The sequence below is a fragment of the Cervus elaphus genome, chromosome 25 (genome assembly GCF_910594005.1).
Source record: "Cervus elaphus chromosome 25, mCerEla1.1, whole genome shotgun sequence".
NCBI classification, from domain to species: domain Eukaryota; kingdom Metazoa; phylum Chordata; class Mammalia; order Artiodactyla; family Cervidae; genus Cervus; species Cervus elaphus.
Window position 1 is genome coordinate 15,633,077 of NC_057839.1, and position 12,668 is coordinate 15,645,744.

The window sequence follows — 12,668 nt, forward strand, 5'->3', positions numbered from 1 at the left end:
CTGCCCAATACTTTTCATTTTCAAAACATGTCATTTTTTTATACATAATCCAAGGATTGTAATGTTTAAGATCATTAGATTGGAACCCATTTTTGTGTTTTAAAAAAGAAACAAATACACATGCATACATGTATGCGCGCACACACACACACACAGTCACGCACATCAGAGCAAGCCATCTGGCCCACTGGTATACGTATAGGATTTCACACCCAGGCTCCCTGCACTGACCTTTTATGGGAAAGACATGAGTCTTCCAGGGCCTCACCACTTGCTCAGTGAAAGCTGCTATCAGGGCCTCACCATCTACAAAGCAATGATCAAAACATCACTACTCAGTTACTACCTAAGACACAGCTATAAAATTATGGAGAATTATTTTTATAAAACTGAGCAATTGTCTGAGTCCATCTCCTGAGGGAATAAAAATGCCTAATTCACAAAACATTTCATTCATTGTAACATTATTATGTAGTGGATGCTCTCCTATTTACTTGTATTCTGTACCATCCTTATTTAGGGGTTACTTTTTGAGACCTGCAAATAGTTTCCAAACATCTCTCAATCGAGAAAAATGTAACATAGTGAAGCTGGTTTTAAATGAGGGCTCTGTCTTAGTTAAGGTTCTCCCCAAAAGCAGAGCCTGAGACAAGATCATCTACCCTGGGATGTGATTCCAAGGAACAGGAGTAGAGGACTGGGCAGATTTAAACAGGGAAAGGGGGGAAGCTGAGCTGATCCAAAGCCACTTCACTGAACCAGGCACTTGAATGGGCAACTCTAGCTCCATAGCCCTGAGATGCTTTGAACTGCCTAGTAGAATGAGCCCCTGATGTCTCCCTGAATAGTATGGGATGTGGGGATTATTTATCCTCCAACTCCCATCATTGCCCCAAGGGGTTTTAGTTCACTCCTGCTTCCAGGGTGTGCATGGGGCAGAATGGTAACTTGGCCTCTGGAAACAACAGCCTCAGGGAAGCCCCAGGTCAGAAAGTAAGAATTGTGTGGGGCAGCTGAGGCAAGGACCCAGTGGGTCACAACTTCACAGAGCTGTCACAGCAGTGACTGGGGTCAAAAGGTCACGGAAGAGGCTATAAGGAAGGACAGTGAAGACGCTGTCCTTGTGTTCAAGCAGAATTCCATTTCAAAGAAGGATACAATTCTGTAAATAAACCATGTTAATGCATCCTAAAGGAGATCAGTCCTGGGTGTTCATTGGAAGGACTGATGCTGAAGGTGAAACTCCAATACTTTGGCCACCCAGTGCAAAGAGCTGACTCATTTGAAAAGACCCTGATGCTGGGAAAGATTGAGGGCAGGAGGAGAAGGGGACGACAGAGGATGAGATGGTTAGATGGCATCACCGACACAACGGACGTGGGTTTGGGTGGACTCCGGGAGCTGGTGGTGGACAGGGAGACCTGGCGTGCTGCAGTTCATGGGGTCGCAAAGAATCAGACACAACTGCGCGACTGACCTGAACTGAAAGCATTCAGATCGACATTGCCGGTTAATATGTGAACACAGACAGATTCTCCTACTCTGTCAGATGGGCAGCAATGAATGGAGGTCAGCATAAAGGAAGTCTTCAGAGAAAGGGTGATACCTGAGTGGTTTCAAAGGACCATTGAGAGTTTTCCAGAAGTAAAGCAACGTAAGTGAACAAATCGCCTATGCAAAGCCATGGGAGATGGACAAGTCAGAAAACACGCAAGAAAATACAGGGACTTCAGAAAGGTTAAAACAGAGATAACGTCTGGGGAAACGGTCAGCCATGAAGAGGGAGCAGAGCCCAGAAACACCGGATCCCATCCCAGGTACCTTGAAATCGTATCTACTGACAATTAAGGAACATAGAAAGATTGTTTTACACAAAAAAAGGAAGAAGGGAGTTATTCAATTTGCTTTTAAGAACAATAACTCTAGTAACATCAGGGAAGGGAATTCATATGATCTCAAAGGAATTTCAGAGGTAGATTAAAGTTTATGTATATTGATGATCCCAAGATTAAAATATTTCAGATCTGCCAAACATCTCAAATCATAGAATATACAATAACCTATTTTTATGTAGATGTACAGAACATTATAACTACATTAAACACAAGACTAATGAAGAAACAGACAAAGGATTAATCTCAAAAATATACAAGCAACTCCTGCAGCTCAATTCCAGAAAAATAAATGACCCAATCAAAAAGTGGGCCAAAGAACTAAACAGACATTTCTCCAAAGAAGACATACAGATGGCTAACAAACACATGAAAAGGTGCTCAACATCACTCATTATTAGAGAAATGCAAATCAAAACCACAATGAGGTACCATTACACACCAGTCAGGATGGCTGCTATCCAAAAGTCTACAAGCAATAAATGCTGGAGAGGCTGTGGAGAAAAGGGAACCCTCATACACTGTTGGTGGGAATGCAAACTAGTACAGCCACTATGGAAAACAGTGTGGAGATTCCTTAAAAAACTGGAAATAGAACTGCCATATGACCCAGCAATACCACTTCTGGGCATACACACTGAGGAAACCAGATCTGAAAGAGACACATGCACCCCAATGTTCATCGCAGCACTGTTTATAATAGCCAGGACATGGAAGCAACCTAGATGCCCATCAGCAGATGAATGGATAAGGAAGCTGTGGTACATATACACCATGGAATTTTACTCAGCCGTCAAAAGGAATTCATTTGAACCAGTCCTAATGAGATGGATGAAACTGGAGCCCCTTATACAGAGTGAAGTAAGCCAGAAAGATAAAGAACATTACAGCATACTAACACATATATATGGAATTTAGAAAGATGGTAACAATAACCCTATATGCAAAACAGAAAAAGAGACACAGAAATACAGAACAGACTTTTGAACTCTGTGGGAGAAGGTGAGGGTGGGATGTTTCAAAAGAACAGCATGTATACTATCTATGGTGAAACAGATCACCAGCCCAGGTGGGATGCATGAGACAGGTGCTCCGGCCTGGTGCACTGGGAAGACCCAGAGGAATCGGGTGGAGAGGGAGGTGGGAGGGGGGATCGGGATGGGGAATAAGTGTAAATCTATGGCTGATTCATATCAATGTATGACAAAACCCACTGAAATGTTGTGAAGTAATTAGCCTCCAACTAATAAAAAAATTAAAAAAAAATATATATATAACAAAAAAAAAAAAAAACACAAGACTAAATGAAAACCATTACAAGGTTTCATCAGATTTTTGTGACAGTGCAGGTCTGTTATTTATTATTTAGCATTCACAGCACTTTACAATGCAGGTCTGGTAATAATTTAAACCCCTTGGTCATTCCCCTAGCCCTTTACCTCTGTGAAGCAGTGTGATAATTCAGGAAGACTACTGCCAGGATTCAGTTCAGAAGTGTAGCTTTCCCCACCACACTGAGAAGAAAATGAGTCATTTGGGTTTTTCATTGAGATGAGTAATGGGCATCCAATACACAAAACTGCCTTTCTCAACTTATTAATGTGCTAAGTTGCTTCAGCCATGTCCAGTGCTTTGCTGCCAGGCCCCTCTGTCCACGGGATTCTCCAGGCAAGAATACTGGAGTGGGTTGCCATGCCCTCCTCCAGGGGATCTTCCTGACCCAGGGACGGAACCCACGTCTCTTGTGTCTCCTGCATTGGCAGGCAGGTTCTTTACCACTAGGGCCGCCTTAATAAATTTGCCAAAATAGTAATTCTAAGGCTCCTCACATGAATTCGTGTGCCAAATACAAGAGGGGGGCTCATGTCCACGGAGGAAGAAGAAGCTAAAGACGTGACACTAAACATGAAGGGACAGACAGAGTGACAAAAGGAAGACTTAAAGGAGCAGCCAACTCGCGGGGCCTCAGTTCTGCGTCACCCAGAATGAGGAGCAACCCATTTCCCCTTTGCCAGACCGCTCACAAAAACTGATACTGATGCTGGGTGACGAGGATGACCCATCTCTAGAGAGGTAATCCAGAGCTCCTCGGTTTGTGTTCAAGCCCCTCTCCGTCATGGAGTCAAGTCTGCCATCAATTTTGGACCCATGGTCCACTCTGGCAGTCTGGTGAGATCTGGCTACCGAGAGACCTGGCTTGCTAGGAATGTAATGGACTAGGATTTTCAATACATCCCCCAGAGGGACCAGAACAAGCCTTACCATGGAGAAAGGTAAAAACAAAAATATACCTCTAAAAAATAGGATAGAATTGGGAGTTCATTGGTGATCCAATGGTTAGGACCTCGTGCTTTCACTGCAGGGGGTTATGGGTTTGATTCCTGGTCAGGGAACTAAGATTTTGTGAAAGAAAATAGGATCAAATTTTATTTAGCTCACTTCAAGAGACAGCTTGAATACTACCTATAGTAACTGCTGGTCATCTGACTTCACACACGCTAATTAACTTCTCTGGCCCTCAGCTCCCTAAAAATTAAGATAATAGTAGTAGCTACTTCATAGGTTTGTCACAGAATTAAATTAAATTTCAAAAGTGCTAACTATACCTGGCATATGGTACGTGTTCAAAAATATTAACTGTTGCTATAGTTGCTATTACTATTACTACTATATTGAGAACTGACAAATCTACAAATAGTGACCAATACTCTACTTCCTCCCTTAGTTTCAAATAATATTTGTCTCTGATTTTAATTCCTGCATCAAAACAAAAGACTTTTTTAAACCAGGCTGCAAACAACTTTTTCTTTAGGAAGTCCTTTATATATTATCACCTACATTTGGCTTTTCTCTGAGCTCTAAAGAGCTCTATTTTTAATAATAATAATAATAATAATGAGTTATTTATTTTTTCTGTCTTATGTGGCTGGCAGAGGTTGTGTGTATATAAATGCTCAGATCCTAACTATACACTGAAATTTAATCAGCAGATCCTTAGGTGCTAAGCATAACTTTCTGGATGCACTATTTCTTGCTTCCACGTGGAAAATACCATATGGAATTGATGTGACCCATGCAAAGGCGGGTTGAGCTTTCTGATATTCACAGACATATTGGCCCCTGGATTAAATCTGAGATTTAATACACCAGAACTCAATCCTCTGACAGAGCCTGGTAACCACCAGACTGGAAATAGACTTTCTGGATGACTGCTGAGTTTCTAAATCACATTAGCCTTTTGTCAACTCACACAGCAGGTAAAGAGTGGAATAATTTAGAAACTCGACATCAGGGGGAAAGTACACACTCCAGAGAGGAAATAACCTCTGCAAGGCTGCATTTCTTCTTTGTCTTCCTCTTGCGCTACAGAGTGTCTCTTAAAATTATCAGGCATCTACCTACCATGCTTTGACTATGGGCCTGTTCTGTTGGGGTCTGCCAGCTCAAAGGGGGTAGATGCCACCCCTCTGGCATCTCACCTGAATCCCTGTGTTCTGTGACTAAGTCTCCAGAGACAAACATTTCTGACCCAAAGCAAATAAACTGCCTGGGGGGCTGGGCAGAATCTCAAGAAAATAAATAACAACAGCCAAAGGCAGAGTCAAAAGGAATGGTCCATAACGGAGGGGATTTCCCCCAATGTTTTAACGTGAACATTTTCTAAAATGAAAGTTGATAGTCTAGTATAACTGGTAGCTGCATACCCACCACCAAGATGGAGCAGCTGTTCATATTTTGGCATTCTGTTTGTCTGTATGTATCCATTTCACTGTGGCTATGTGTGTGTACACTGAGCCATCTGAACGTAAGTTGCTGGTATCAAAGACACTGCACCCCTAAATAGTTCAGTATGTATCTCCTCAGAATGAAGACATTCCCCTCTGTAACCTTAGTAGAAAAATCACACCTAAGCAAATTAAGAGCAACGAATATCACCTGATACTAGTCCACATTCCAATCGTCCTCCTTATCCTAAGACTTAAAGCACCATGTTTGATGACTATAGCTCTATCAGGCCCTTAGACTAGAGCAGTCCTCCAACCTCTCATTTTGGAGGCACTGGCGCCTGCCTGTGTCCGCATCAGCGGTCTATAAACCGTGCACCAGTGAGTGGTGATCGTGAGGGGAAGGAGCAGGAGGGGAGAAAGGTGCCCAGCACAGGAGAACCAGCCGGACTCCCCACCGCACTCAGCGTAGGGACAATGGCAGCCCGCCCAGCACACCCCTGCCCGTGCCCCACTTCTCAGACCTCGCAGACCTTGCTGCGGCCATGCTGGCCTCCTTGTGGCTTCCAACGAGCTAGGTTCACACCCAGTTCCACACTCTGGCCCTCTCTCCTCTTCCCGGGACGCTGGTCTCCCACAGATCCAAAGGGGCACTCACCCCCTCCAGGTCTTTGCTTATCTTATTTAAAATTGCAAACTACGCTCTCCACCTTACTGTTTCCTCACGGTGTATTTCACCATCTAGCTTTCTATGCATTTTGCTTCTTTTGTTAATTGCTTCTCTCAGCACCTGGATGGAGTTTTGTCTGACGGTGCCCAGGGCTGCACCCAGCTCCTCTATTAGCACCAATATCATCAGCTCAGTTCAATCACCAAGTATAAGACCCACTGCTGTGCTCCAGACGGAGAAGGCAATGGCACCCCACTCCAGTACTCTTGCCTGGAAAATCCCATGGACAGAGGAGCCTGGTAGGCTGCTGTCCATGGGGTCGCTAAGAGTCAGACACGACTGAGCGACTTCACTTTCACTTTTCACTTTCATGCATTGGAGAAGGAAATGGCAACCCACTCCAGTGTTCTTGCCTGGAGAATCCCAGGGACAGCAGAGCCTGGTGGGCTGCCGTCTATGAGGTCGCAGAGTCAGACAGGGCTGAAGCGACTTAGCAGCAGCAGCAGCTGGGCTCCAGACACTTGCAGAGCAGCAGGACCTCAGAGGCTCCCCTCGGAGCTGACACAAATCCAGGTCAGCAGTGAGGCTATGTCTCAGCATTGAGAATGGCCCTCAAAAGGCAGGTGAGACCCTGGAGCCCCCCAGAGCCATTCCCGAGCCCTAGAGTTTGCCTGGAGTTACAGCCAACCACACAGCCCACTCCTGCCATCCCCCTGCCCCCCTCATGAATCCCGCCACTATCTGTGCAGGTCTCAGTTTACCTGGGCCTGGCAACTCCTCAGTATGTCCATTCAGAACATCCCCCGCAGAAGCGCCCTCCCCTCCCCTCACTGGACCACTTCATCCCTCCAGCCACCCCCTCCCGCCTGCACTCCTCAGGACCACGGCCAAGAGGCAAGTGTGGCCAAGCCAGCTCAAACGACGTCCCCGGCATCCCTCCCCGCACAGTGTAGACGTCAGCACCTGGCCTCACATGTGCACAAGACCCTTCTTGACCTGACTGCCACCCTCCCCACCCCTTCTCCTGACACTCCTCACACCGGACCACACTAGGATATTCTCAGTCGTTTCTGGAATAATCCAGGCTCCTCATGCCTTGCAGTTACTTAACCTTCTCTGTTCCTCGCACCTTGGCTCCTACCCCATCACACCTCCAGACAGTTCTGAGAAACTTCTACTCTTCCTGCTGGTTTCAGTTCAAATGCTCTCTCTCTGGGCAGCTTTTCTGACCTGTGAGAACTTGGACTCTCCCTTCTGTTCTCACACAGGGAGTTTTGTCTAAAATGAATCTCACTCTAACAGTGTCACCTCACCATTATTTGGTTCTCTGTCTGCCAGCTAGATGTCAGCGTGGCCCTGGCCCTATGAAGGGACTGGCATCTTCCATCTTCCTATTCAGATTCTTTGGCAAAAGACTAGGTGTTTAATAAATTTGCACCACTTAGGTCTAAGGAGCTATTTTGCCCTGGGCAGAGCTATTTGCTGAGGGCCTTAAAGAGCAGAGTTAGTGACCCTCATCTTTCCCAATTCTGATTTTATGGCTGAGGCCTTGAGTTAATGGTAAATGTCCTCATTGTTTCGGTTTGCTGAAACATTATGTAAACCCAGCATCAGGCGGCTGTTTGACTGGCGACAAACAATTCTGCATTCCAGAGCATGCTGACCCTGTGGCCAGCTTGTTTTGTTTGCTTTTCACTAACAAAGAGCGTCTCATTTAAACTTCTGAAAGTTAAACCACATTCCATGTTCCCTTTTGCCCTCCCTCATACAAATGTCAGTGTGTGTTTGAGACAGACAGAGGAATAGAGGGAGCCAGAGACAGAAAGAGACGGAGAAGCCATGGAATTAGCTAGCTGCTATGCGTCAGACTACTGCTCATGCCCTGACCCAAAAGAGGCCTGGAGAGAGCGCCAAGGATTGGACACCAGGTCCAAAGAACCACACTGAAGTGCTGCTAGTCTCAGCAGACCACCTGCTCCCAAAGCATTAACAAACATGGACAACATCCTTGCCACGTCTCCACTCCGTCCTAGTTCCCTCTTGGTGGTTCAGATGGGAAGAATCTGTCTGCAATGCAAGAGACCCAGGTTCGATTCTTGGGTCAGGAAGATCCCCCAGAGAAGAGAATGGCTACCCACTCCAGTATTCTTGCCTGGACAGAGGAGCCTAACAAGTTACAGTCCACAGGGTCACAAAGAGTCTGACTCTGAGACGTTATCTTTTCCACCCAAATGAGTTGAGACAATTAGATGGGCCTTACATTCTGCGCATGGTCAACCCTCAGTAAACAGCAGCGTTAGGAGTTTTCCAAGGAATTCTCTAATTTTCTACAACTAAAAATCCTCTACATTGTGAATAAGCTTCTGTTGTTTCTACCTATGACATGCTGACATGGGTGCAATATCACTTAGTGTTATTATTGAGAAATCTTCAACTGTTATCCATCTCCACAAAAGATCTTCACTCGTGGTTCTGTGCGGGGTGAGTTGTGGGGAATACAGAAGGACACTTGGGCTGCTAGAAGGCTCACGCTAAGAATTTACAGACTGCAGGCTGAAGGTGAAGGAGCATTTCTTGTGAGGCCTAGACTCCTTCCCCTTACTGTTGGTATTGTTTTAGTTTGTCTGGTTTGAACCAAAGCCAGCTGAATCTCCTCCAAGTTCTAGTCACGGTCAGATCTCAGGAGACAGCCTGTCTGTTCGAAAAAAAAAAAAAAATATCTGCCTGGACATCCACCCCAGCCCGAGTCATGACAGATCACTGATGCCTTGTGACCCCAGCAAGTGTCCCCATTCCATTCACGGTGAAAGGAAGGGGCAACAACATTAAGCGCTGTAATCTCCACATCTGAGGTTACTGGAGCCTGAATAAGAAGCCCTATGAGCAGATGAGGCTGCAGGGCCAGTTTCCATCTGGCATAGTCGGCCTCTCCTGCCAGGCATCTCTGTCTTCTTCATTTTTTCCTCTGTTTACTCACGGGTGCCTCCTCTCAGGGCCTCAAGGCACTTTTGATTGTCCGCCTCTAATTAGTGAGCATATAATGGGCCTGACCCTGACCAATTCCCTGAAAAGCTAGGAGAGAACCAGAAGAGGGGTCTCCACTCACAAGGAGCTTATAATCTAGAGGTGGAGGTAAAAATGACAACATTAAAAATGGAATAGAGATACGAAATATACTGCATGCGTGTATTTGGAACTTCCCAGGAGGCGCTAGAGATTAAAAACAAAAACTCCACCTGCCATTGCAAGAGACATATGGGTTTGATCCCTGGGTCAGGAAGATCCCCTGGAGGAGGGCATGGCAACCCACTCCAGTATTCTTGCCTGAAGAATGCCATGGACTGAGGAGCCTGGTGGGCTACTGTCCATGGGGTCACACAGAATCAGACGCAGCTAAAGGAACTTAGCACACACACAGGCATGCACATGTTTGGGGCCTTTTGACAAATAAGCTTTTCTACAAATGGCTGAGATCATCTTCAGATCAGCATTTAAGACCTATCCATGAAGAGGGCAGAGGTGGGGTGGGATATGACTCAGTACTTTAAATAATCTACTTTTCAAACACTATGGAACTAAATTATAGTGATTTCAACCAGTTTTCATTTAACTACAGTCTGGCTTTTTAATTTAGTGAAAAAATCCTCATCAAATTTACCATATTAAATTTGTTTAAACGTGTAAGAATATACATATTTTATTAACATAGACTTTACTCCATCTCCCTATAGCTGTCTATATATATATATATATATATATATATATATAAAATACCTGTATGTACATATATACATGTTTTTCTTTTCTACCAAGAAAACTCAGAGAAAATTTTAATGTTAATCGCTATACACTAATACAACAGAGATATATGGTAATTAATATTATAAATGATTTAATAGGGACTTCCCTAGCTGTCCAGTGGTTAAGACTTTGCCTTCCAATGCAGGCGGTTTAGGTTCAATCCTGGCCAGGGGAACTAAGATCCCAAATGCCTCATGGCCAAAAACCCAAAGCATAAAATACAGAAACAATATTGTAACAAATTTAATAGACTTTAACAAGGGTCCCCATCAAAAAATCTTAAAAAAAATAAAATAAACTGCATAGTGAAAAAGAAGCTAAGTACAGCAGACAGAGCTTAGATATTGGAGAAAAGAAGCATGAATTAACCGGTTCCTTTCTCATGATATGAATTTGAAAAGAATAATAATTCTTATCTCATGAGGTGTTATTATGGAGGGGGAAGAATTAATGTACATAAAGTGTCTAGCACAGTATTAAATATGCTGTTCTAACCTGCCTAGTATACCTTTGGCCATTAGGCATAAACCATTAAAAACTATGATAAGTTAACTTTGTTAACAGACATTATCATTGTAGCCTAGAATCATCAACCAAGAAAAAAAAAATAGAAAGGAAAATAACAGTACCAAAAAAAAATGTTTCAATGTATCTAAAAGGAATGAGGTTTTAGAAGGCCTGGTATCTAAATATCAGGATACAAGAGTTTACCAGTCATACCTTACCACTTTTAGTAATTGCAGCCACATTCCAGTGCAGAGCTGCCCTGGAAAGGCAACTCTTTCCAGGTGGAAAGAGTTGGAACCATATGGAAAGGAAGCTTGGCTAACAAGCTAGAATTACAGACAGCTGATCAAGAAATTCAGTAGGTACCTGATAGAGAAGCCCCAGATGATACCCTTTCTGTGGAGAAGACTAATACTGATTTGGGAAATGGGATTCTGGCTGCTGGAAAGGGGAGGTGGAGTCAGAGATGGTTTCTTTCTCGCAGAGCTCCCCCACAATGGCCTACGGGACAACAGTGATCAAGAGTAGGCTGACAGTGCTTAGAGGCTGACTGCTCCCAAATGAGAAGGGCAAATAGGTAAAACCACCATAATGGGGACCCACAACATTCCGTAAGAATTCCTGCAAAATTTCAGTTCCTGCAGGGGTCAGAGTGGAGTCATTTCAGGAAAGAGACATCTTGTTCATGGGGCCTGGATGCCAGATCCTGAACAGTGGTGGTATCCCAGAACACAGGGGAACAAAGAGGCAAAAAACCATAAGCTCCAGAATCAACCAAAGTAGTAACGCCATCTCCTAAATCCTATAAAAAGGAATAAATATATTGTAAGCACTGATTATACAAGGCCTCCCTGTGTTCTCTAAACAGCTCTACCATGTAGCCAAAAAATGTGTATTTTAGCCATAAGGAGCTTTAAACATGTAACTGACCATAACTGTCTTCTTGGAATTCGGAAGTCTTTGAGGTAATGCTACAGATTACCTAGCTCTCCTAACAAAACTAAGACATTCATGCCACTGCCTTCTTACTCTCATCACATTCTTTAAATTAGTTAAGCGAGGAGGCCGTTAGACTGAGGTGACTCGAATGTTCTAATGCAGTGCTAACGTTTGGCACCTACATAAGCAAACCAAAATCTAAGCCTCAAGGTCAAGAAATCAAAACCGAACAGAACCAATCACAAACAACCAACTAGACTTTCCTGAATGAGGCAATAGTTTAAGTTATAGCCAATCATATATCTCCTTCTAAGGACATAATCTCTTTCTAAGTCTCCTCTACCAAAGTCTTGCTTTTGACTCTTAACTACCTCTGGTTTGTCTCTGCCAGATCAGAGCCCATATTCACTCAAATAAACTTTTAAACATTTTAATATGCCTCGGTTTATCTTTCAGCATTCAAACTCTGTCCTAACTACCATCCTAGCTTATTGTCATGTTCTCTGACATTTAAAAGGGAAAGTGTTTTAGAGATCATCTGGCCCACTCCACCCCCACCCTGCCCCCACCACAGTTTAAAAGAAAGGAACCAAGACTGAGGTAGATCGAAGAACAGTCACAATCATAATAATGCTACTCTTTATCCCTTCATGAACGCTAGCCAAATCATTTTAGCAACACCTAACTATATCCACATAAGTTGCCAGTGCTCAGCAATATGACTAGCGTAACTCAGTTATGAGTAACAGAAAAACTAAAATGAAAAATAAAGTGACATATCACGTGCAGTCACATGAGAAATCTATTATTTTGAAGACTGCCACAAATGCACTGCAATTTGGATTCCCAAAGACAACTGGGAAACAGAAAGTGTTATTAGTCACACGAAGCTTATAGTGACAGTCAATTCTCCAAGCAATTCACACATCATGGAAATGAATTTTTAATTATAATTTTATAGGGCTGTATTTTTAAAAGCAACTTAAGGATGTTTCATTAAAATGAGCATTTCACTAAAATGACTAGACTTCTGAAATCCAACTACAGTTTCCTTCACTTCCTCTCCTTCCCCACTCCCTCCAAGCCACCACCAGTCCACACTCAACTCTGACCCCACTTGCCCAACATAAGCCC